The sequence below is a fragment of the Rhinopithecus roxellana genome, chromosome 12, assembly GCF_007565055.1.
Source record: "Rhinopithecus roxellana isolate Shanxi Qingling chromosome 12, ASM756505v1, whole genome shotgun sequence".
Taxonomy (NCBI): domain Eukaryota; kingdom Metazoa; phylum Chordata; class Mammalia; order Primates; family Cercopithecidae; genus Rhinopithecus; species Rhinopithecus roxellana.
This window is the reverse complement of record NC_044560.1, coordinates 121719153-121728279: the sequence shown is the minus strand read 5'-3', so window position 1 is coordinate 121728279 and position 9127 is coordinate 121719153. Positions and strand designations below refer to the sequence as shown.

Genomic DNA, 9127 nt, shown 5'->3' with positions numbered 1-9127 from the left:
GCTTAGAGCCAAGGTGAGGCGTGGAGGGCCGTGCTGACTTGGGTGGGGGTGCCCAAGGGCACCTTACCTTGGGCAGTGGCCCGCGGGGAGGGGGGGCGCCTGAAAGGGAGTACAGAGCTCAGGCAGCCTGTTGTTGGGGGAGGGCTGAAGAGGGCAGTATGGGCAGAGGCCTTGGGCAGGAGTGGGTGGAGCCCCATGAGGGACTCGGGGTGTGGACAGTCACAGGTCTGGGTCCCCTGTCCCTGCAGCCCAGAACGTGACCGTGGATGAGGTCATCGGCGCCTACAAGCAGGCCTGCCAGAAGCTGAACTGCAGGCAGATCCCTAAGCTCCTCAGGCAGCTGCAGGTACGGGAGGGGTGGGGTGGGTGCGTCCAGTGTAGGTGTCGGGGGGGGGGGCCTAGGGTGGAGCCACCCCAGCAGGAGAGGGCCTCCCACTCCCCAGCCCTAGGCGTTCATGAATACATCTTTGAAAGCCTGCTGCTCAGCTAGAGAACTAATCAGTTTCTTCATAAATATGAAGAGCACAGAATTCTATAAAGTAAGACATTCAGGTATCCGTCAGCCCCAAAAGAAACGCTGTTCCCTGGGGAAGAGACAGATAGAGGAGTTGTAAGTCTGAATTACAAATTACACCTTCCTGCAGAACGAGGAAAAGGAAGGGAAGGAAGGAAGGAAGGAAGGAAGGAAGGAAGGAAGGAAGGAAGGAAGGAAGGAAGGAAGGAAGGAGGAAGGAAGGAAGGAAAGGAAGGAAGGAAGGAAGGAAGGAAGGAAGGAAGGAAGAAGGAAGGAAGGGAAGGAAGGAAAAGGAAGGCAGGAGGAAGAAGGAAGGAGGAAGGAGAAGGACGGCAGAAGGAAGGAAGGAAGGGGAGAAGGAATGTACGGAAGGAAGGAAGGAAGGAAGGAAGGAAGGAAGGCAGTCCTTAAGAATGAATCAGGACTTAGTACTTCAGTACGTCAGGACTTAATTCCTTTTCCTTCCTTACTTCCTTCCTTCTTCCTTCCTTCCTAATCCTTCCTTCCTTCCTTCCTTCCTTCCTTCCTTCCTCTTTCTTTCTTTCTTTCTTTCTTTTTTTTTTTTTGAGATGGAGTCTTGCTCTTATGGTCCAGGCTGGAGTGCAGTGGCACAATCTCGGCTCACTGCAACCTCTGCCTCCTGGGTTCAAGCGATTCTCCTGCCTCAGCCTCCCAAGTAGCTGGGATTACAGGTGCCTGCCACCATGCGCAACTAATTTTTTTTGTATTTTTAGTAGTGGTGGGGTTTCGCCATGTTGGCCAGGCTGGTCTCGAACTCCTGACCTCAGGTGATCTGCCCACCTCAGCCTCTTAAAATGCTGGGATTACAGGCATGAGCCACCATGCCCAGCATATTCATAAAAGTCAGAATTACAGAAATAACATATATCGTCAGGTTAAAAAAAAATTAAAATACTACAGATCTGAAAAACCAAATCCACCTCTTACCTCCTGCCCCAAGGCCCCTCCTCGAGAACCCCCGTTGTTGGCCACTCAGCATTTCCTGGCCTTTTCTGTGCATTGGTAAGGTGGCTATTGAGAGCTACCTGCTGGTTTTCCATTTCCACAGAGGTGGCTCTCCCACCCTGCCACTCCCCCAGCCCCCTCCCTCGGCGCCTCTCCTGTGGGCCCCGGCCTGGCGCCTAGTCAGTGAAGCACCGCTGGTCCCGAGGGTTCCAGGGTTGCCTGTCCTCGGGCTGTTGACCCTCAGCTGTGCTGGAAGCAACCACGCTCCTTGTCCATCACTGTTCACTGGGGTTAGGGTAGGTTCTCTGGAACATTCCAGAAGAGGGGCTTGCCAGGTCCCAGGAAGGGTGGCTGCTCAGTGTGGCAGTTGAGAGGGTGGGTCCTTGGAGCCCGTCGGCCTGGTTCAGACCAGCCGTGCAGCATCCACCCTACTGGTGATGTGTGTAAGCCCAGAGGGTGGGAGCTGGCGTCTGCAGGGCGGTGAGCTCTGACTGGGTGCTGGGCCCCAGGCCCTGCCTTCACCAAGAGGCCTCCTGCGCCCAGCCCTGCCAGCTTCCCAGGCTCATTTCCTGCCCCACAGCCTTTGCACAGAATCCCTCTGTCGGGACATCCCCCAGAGATGCTGGGCCCACTCCCTCGCTTGGTCCCACTGGGGCAGAGGCGCTTTGCCGAGGCCTGCCTGGCTGCAGGGCTGGCTGGTCCGCAGTCGCGTGAGTGCAGAGTTGTCTCGCTATCTAAGGCCCTGTACCCCAAGTTCCAGCTGGTGGGCAGCGTCTGAGCCTCTGTTCAGTGCCTTCGCCCAAACCCCGCCCCGGAACCCTGCCTGGCCTCTGGCATAGCAGCCATTTGGGGCCTCGACTGCCCCCCTGTTCAAGTGTCGTTCTGCCTTAACCCCCGTCCACTCTGCTTTCTCAGGAATTCACAGACCTCGGGCACCGCCTCGACTGTCTGGACCTGAAAGGTGTGTGTCTGGCCAGGGACTGGGAGCCCTTGGGTCGTGGGCAGGTCGGGGGCTCCCTAGAGGTGAGTCTGAGGACCTGCCTGGGGTCAGCGGCTTCTGGAGCTGAGCTGACCTGAGCCAGGGCAGGGGCTGGGCCTGGTGTGGGGTGGGAGGTTGGGGGCAGAGGTCCCTTCCAGCCTCCCTTGACCATGTTCCCGCCATGTAGAGGTGCGCTGCCTCAGACATGCGCACGGCTGCTGACTCCCCCCAGGTGAGAAGCTTGACTACAAGACCTGCGAGGCCCTGGAAGAGGTCTTCAAGAGGCTGCAGTTCAAGGTCGTGGACCTGGAGCAGACAAACCTGGATGAAGATGTGAGCAGGCCTGCCACCGCCCACTCGGCTCCCTGAGCTCCCGGGCCCCTTCGAGGTTTGGGTGGGGAGAGGACACTGCAGGAGGAGGGGGTCCCCTAGACAAAGGCTGAGGGGTGGCGCAAGGGCGGGACCTCTGGCAGGGCAAGAGAGAGACATCCAGTATGACCAGAGTGGATATGGAGGGTGCGTTGGGGCCCCTATGGCCCACCCTCATAAGCAAGCAGAGTCTTGGGGAGCTGGGCTGGGGGGCAGGCATGTGGCCCCCAGGAGCCCTTTCAGGAACCACGCTGGAGGGTCCAGCTCCTATGGGGTGGGCTTGGAAAGCATTCTGAGAGGAGCCTCCCATCAAGGCCCAAGGGCCCTCCCCTCCCCAGCCTTGGAAGTCCCCAGGCACCCTGATGTCTGGATCCTGAGGCCCAGGCTCAGGAACACCAAGGCCTGTCCTGGTCACTCAGCACATCAGTCAAGGACTCTGGAGGGCAAGTGACAAAAAACAGACTGGCTACAGCAGAGAAGGAAAGGGTTTGTCCCCATGGCCCACGGGGCCCTGTCTGTCTGTGCTTGTCCTCCTCTCCCATGAGGCTCTCTCCGGACCCTGGACCCCTCATCTCTCAGTGGGCCCAGTGTCAGGGCCCACGCCTCTCCCCCAGGGCAGCCCAGAGCTGAGGCTGAGCCCCGAATGTCTACCTGCAGGGTGCCTCGGCCCTCTTCGACATGATCGAGTACTACGAGTCGGCCACCCACCTCAACATCTCCTTCAACAAGCACATAGGCACCCGGGGCTGGCAGGCGGCCGCCCACATGATGCGCAAGGTGGGCGCCTCTTGGCTTCCAGGAAGAGGCAGCTCAGGCTCCCAGCACGGGGAGGCACTTTCTCAGGGCACGGCCCGTAGGCTCTGACTGCATGAGCTCTTTAGTGCGGGCTGTTGTGGGGATGCTGGGCTCTCAGGCCCTCAGGCCAGGAGGAGAACAGGGCTGAGAGGTGTCCTGGCCCCCAGGCCCCCGGCCCCTTCTCTCCTTGCGAGGCGTTTCATGACCTCCACTTTCTCCCATCCGTAATGTCATTCCTCTGTAAAGTCATCCCCTTGGAGGTGGCCGTGGTCGCCATTCCCACATCACTCCTGTGTGAAGGCTGGGTGCAGGGAGGGGTCGGGGCTATCTGGGAACCTCCCAGCCACACAGGAGTTGGGGATCCTGGCTGCCACCAGCCCTGCCTCGCTCACCCACAAGACCCCAGACTGAGCCTTCCCTCCCCAGCCACAGTTTCCCCTATTATAAAACCAGGCGACATAGCCAGACGACAGCTGTGGCTTCGTTGCTCATTGAGATGTGGGGCTGCAGGTCCTGGGGCCAGGAGCGCTGGGGCAGGCCTGAGCCAGTGCCTCACCCCTGTCCCCTCGCCCCCTGTAGACGAGCTGCCTGCAGTACCTGGACGCCCGCAACACGCCCCTGCTGGACCACTCGGCGCCCTTTGTGGCCCGTGCCCTGCGCATCCGCAGCAGCCTGGCAGTGCTGCACTTGGAGAATGCCAGCCTGTCGGGGCGGCCCCTCATGCTGCTCGGTGAGCCCCAAGCCCGGGAGGGTGAGTGGGACGTGCAGCCTGCTGGGGGCAGGGGCCGTTGTACCAGATCTGGGCAGGGCCTGCCCAATCACCGTGCCCCCCATCCCCAGCCACGGCCCTGAAGATGAACATGAACCTGCGGGAGCTGTACCTGGCGGACAACAAGCTCAATGGCCTGCAGGACTCGGCCCAGCTGGGTAACCTGCTCAAGTTCAACTGCTCCCTGCAGATCCTGGACCTCCGGAACAACCACGTGCTGGACTCGGGTGGGTGCAGTGGCCCACCCCACCCCACACCTGTCACCCAGCACCCACTCTGCCCGGCCCTGCGCTGGGTGGCCCTGTGCTGGGTGGTGCTGGGGACACAGATGTGGCCAAGACTAGACCCAGTGACAACCTAGACTGGGCAGGACTGGGCTGATGGAGCCCAGAGGCAGGGTCTGATCAGTCTGGGGGCCAGGGAGGGCTTCCTGGAGGAGGAGACACCTCAGCTGACAGCCGCAGGATGAGGCGAAGTGAATAATTACAATCTGAAAAGAAAGCAGTGTTGCTGCGATAACAGGGTCAGCTGGAGGCTGCTTTCAGATGGTAGAGGAGGGAGGACCACCGTGGGTCAGGGCCTCTGGGTTTCCATCTGGAGGCTGGGAGCAGAACCAGCCTTGTGAGAAGCCTGGGAAAGGGCCCAGACCGAGGGAGCCACGAGTGCAGTGGGAGGAGCTCTGGTGTTTGATGTTGGGGGGTTGAGCAGAGAATGGGGATCTGTCAAAGGAGGCATTCCTGTCGCATCCTGGAGGGGTCGGGGGAGGGTCGCTGTGTCCCCAGGTGGCAGGCCCAGACTCCACTCTGCTGAGCACCTGTCAAGGACCATGGCTATAGGCCTCTGGGCTCAGCCTGGAGGGAGACACAGGGCTCTGCCCTCGGGAGCTTGTGCTCCAGTCTAGAGACAAAGATAAGATGAGTGAAACCTCCAGCCCATCAGATGGTGGGATCTGCATTGGAGGGAGACAGTGCTGACTGTGGGTGGGAGTGAGCCAGCTGCTAGGGGAGGTGGGCTGGAGGTGGTCACATATGAGCAAAGAACAGAAGCATCTGGGGGAGGCTGTCATCCGGGCACCCAGGCCCAGGGGTCACAGATGTGTGCCCAAGGGTGCCAGGCCGAGGCAGGGCTGCAGGGCAGGGCCTGGGCCTGTGGGACCTCCACGGAGGTCCTAAGCAGAAGGGGTTGCTCCTACCCCGCAGCCCCCTCCCGGGGAAGCACCCGGGCCCCAGACGGGGCTCTGACTGCCGGCCTTTCCCAGGTCTGGCCTACATCTGCGAGGGCCTCAAGGAGCAGAGGAAGGGGCTGGTGACCCTGGTGCTGTGGAACAACCAGCTAACGCACACGGGCATGGCCTTCCTGGGCATGACACTGGTGAGTCAGGGTGGCAGGGGAGGGAGGCACCTCGGTCCCCACTGCCACCTCCCACCCCAGCTCTCAGCACAGTTGCCTACAGCTGACGGCTCCTGTCCTGCCCATCCTGCAGGTTCAAGATTTAAATTCAGCCCCACCTGCTTCCTCATTCAACTTCTGTGCCTGTTTTCCCTGAGGAGCAGCCCTTCTTTATCTTTTTTTTTTTTTTTTTTTTTGAAACTGAGTCTCATCCTGTCACCCAGGCTGGAGTGCACTGGCACCATCTAGGCTCACTGCAGCCACTTCAGCCTCCGCCTCCCGGGTTCAAGCGATTCTCCTGCCTCAGCCTCCCAAGTAGCTGGGACTACAGGTGCTGGCCACCACACATAGCTAATTTTTATATTTTTAGTAGAGATGGGGTTTCACCATGTTGGCCAGGCCGGTCTTGAAGTCCTGATCTCAAGTGATTCCCCCTACCATGGCCTCCGAAAGTATTGGGATTATGAATGTAAGTGACCGCGCCTGGGTTTCAGTTTTTACGCGGTGCTTAGAGCAAGCCACGCAGGTACAGAGACTCTCAGGGTGAGCACTCCTGTGCCCAAACCCTGGGTGAGAGTCGCCCGCCTTAGGGGCTTTCAGGGCGCTCAAGGTCCAGGCCCTGGCCAGGGGCTCAGGCTGTGGGGGGTAGGGACTGACTGGGTGCCTGGGAGTGGACAGAGGACCTGGCATTTGGGAAGACTTCAGGCCAGGCCGGAGGCAGGGCAGGACGACGCCGGTGCTCAACGCGCAGGCGCGCCAAGGAAAAGGAACGCCCGACCCTGGCTCTCCACGGCTTTTCCTGACTCGGCGTCCTGGGCCCTCCCTCCACCATCACGGCTCCCCTCCTCACCCTTACGCCCCCTCCCTCCAGCCGCACACTCAGAGCCTGGAGACGCTGAACCTGGCCACAACCCCATCGGGAACGAGGGTGTGCGGCACCTCAAGAACGGGCTCATCAGCAACCGCAAGCGTGCTGCGCCTGGGGCTGGCCTCCACCAAGCTCACGTGCGAGGGTAGGGTACGGGGCTGGGCCGGGGTGCGGGCTGCTGGGCTCAGCGGGGCGGCCAGCCGGGTGTGGGGGCCCGTGGCCAGCCCCTGCGGTTGCCCCCCCCAGGCGCGGGTGGCGGTGGCGGAGTTCATCGCTGAGAGCCCCCGCCTCCTGAGACTGGACCTCGGGGAGAACGAGATCAAGACAGGCGGGCTCATGGCACTGTCGTTGGCCCTCAAGGTGAACCACTCACTGCTGCGCCTGGACCTCGACCGTGAGCCCAAGAAGGAGGCGGTAAGCGGGGGACGGCCCTGCAGCCCTGGGGCGGGCGGGCGGGAGGCCGGGTGGTGGGGCCGGCCTGAGAGGCCTAGCCAGGCGCTCCCGCCACAGGTGAAGAGCTTCATCGAGACGCAGAAGGCGTTGTTGGCCGAGATCCCAGAACGGCTGCAAGCGCAACTTGGTGCTGGCGCGGGAGCGGGAGGAGAAGGAGCAGCCGCCGCAGCTGTTGGCCCTCCATGCCTGAGACCACCGCCACCGAGCCCCAGCCCGACGACGAGCCCGCTGCTGGGGCGCAGAATGGGGCTCCCAGCCCCGCACCCAGCCCGGACTCAGACTCAGACTCGGACTCGGATGGGGAGGATGAGGAGGAAGAGGAAAGGGAGAGGGATGAGACCCCCTGTCCTGCCCTGGTGCCCCCCACGGACTCCCTGGGCCCTGGGGACAGGAGTCCCCCAGGCAGCCCTTCCACACCCACTGAGCATCGAATTTCCGTGTCCAGCCCAGGCCGGGGCCACAAGGTGTTTGTGGTGACCCGGGTGGAGAGCCCCACCCGAGAGGGCAGAGCCGCCTCTGTCCCCCATCCCTCCTTCTCCCCCACCCCCTCCCTCCCCCACCCGCCTCACCTTCCCTACCACCCGCCGGGGCCATTGTCACCGGGGACACAGGGTCCTCTGAGTCTCAGCAACCACCGGAGCCGCCTCAGTCAGGGCCATCGCTGCCTAATGGCCTGAAGCCCGAGTTCGCCCTGGCACTGCCCCCTGAGCCGCCCCCCGGGGCCTGAGGTCAAGGGGGGCAGCTGCGGCCTGGAGCACGGTGATGAGAGGGCCCTAGGGCAAGTGATGAGGGGCCCTGGGTGCTGTGTGTGATCTCAGGCAAGCCCCTGCTGTTGTGGGCCTCAGTTTCCCCCTCTTTTAAAATGGTTCTCGCAGGGGCCAGCACAAGTGGGGCTTAGTTTTCATGTACACCGTGCTTCCCTTGGGTCCTGGGAGCTCTTCCTGGGGTGGGGCATGGGAGGCGTGTTGCCTTGAGCCTGACCATCTCAGCGGTCTCTGGGCCCTCTGCAGGCCCCGAGGGTCTGGCTGGGGACAGGTTGGTGACACGTTGCATTTTGCCCCACCCGCCTGACGGGGCTGCTGGCCCATCCTCCCACACAGAACTGAGCTGCTCCAAGAACGAGAAGGAGCTTGAGGAGCTGCTTCTGGAAGCCAGTCAGGAATCCGGGCAGGAGGACACTGTGACACTTTAGGTGAGGCCAGGCCCGGGGCCCAGGGCACTGGGGAGGAGCTGAGAGAGCCCCTGGCTCTGACAGTCTCTCCCGCAATCTCTCCTCCCCAAGTTCCCTTTTTCCGGTCGGTCTGCGATGAGCTGAGGCCAGAGCCATGAGAATCTGCTCACCTTCTCCCCAGCCTTCCTGAGGCCCAGGATGCCAGGGGTGGGGGCCATTCTGGGGCCCCCCTCCCCCACAGCAACACTACAAGGGGTGCAGGAGCTACAGGGAGTGGCCCTCCCCGTGCGACTCAGGCACTTCTGTTTATGAGCCCACCACTGGAAGACTCGGGGGGTGAATGGGAGGAGGGGGAGCAGGAGCAGGAGGAGTTCTCCAAGGACATCAGGCACCTGTTCTGGAGGGGCCAGGCTTGCCCTGCAGAGGGCAGGGGTCCTGAGTAGTGGTGGGATGGTCCCCTGTGGCCCTGGGCACAGGGCCGAGCAGGCAGCCTGGTGCCAGAGGAGCGGTGCGTGCTGGTGGTGGTTGATACACGCAGAACAGCCCCAGACAGTGCAGGCCGGGCAGGGTGGGGGGGATGGGAGCAGAGGATCAGAGCTTTCTTTTTCAAGTGCAATAAATCTATCAGGGAGCTGGGGCTGGGAGCAGTCGGCACTCCGGGACCCTGCTGTCCAGGCCACTGGAGGCTGCGCCCTGAGAGGCACTACAACCCGTTGGGGGTGGGTGACATGGGTGTGGGGTGAGGGTGGGCAGAGGGCTGGGGCTACTCCTGTCGGTGCAACTCTGTTCACACCTTTTCTAATAAACTGGGGCTGGGTTCACTTTGCCCGATGTCTGCTTCATGTGGATCCTGG

At 61.8% G+C, this 9127-nt stretch overlaps 1 pseudogene across 1 annotated transcript in view; it reads left to right on the top strand.

The window, feature by feature from the left end:
• Positions 1–8843, top strand: part of LOC115900757 — an 11738-nt pseudogene extending 2895 nt beyond the window's left edge. Inside the window, exons 2-13 of the transcript XR_004060402.1 lie at positions 220–346; positions 2396–2441; positions 2692–2792; positions 3486–3605; positions 4203–4353; positions 4464–4619; positions 5651–5763; positions 6653–6799; positions 6896–7063; positions 7160–7861; positions 8203–8294; positions 8385–8843. The product of XR_004060402.1 is annotated as a protein phosphatase 1 regulatory subunit 37-like (transcript). The remainder of the gene's footprint in view (positions 1–219; positions 347–2395; positions 2442–2691; positions 2793–3485; positions 3606–4202; positions 4354–4463; positions 4620–5650; positions 5764–6652; positions 6800–6895; positions 7064–7159; positions 7862–8202; positions 8295–8384) is intronic.
• Positions 8844–9127: the final 284 nt, after the last annotated feature.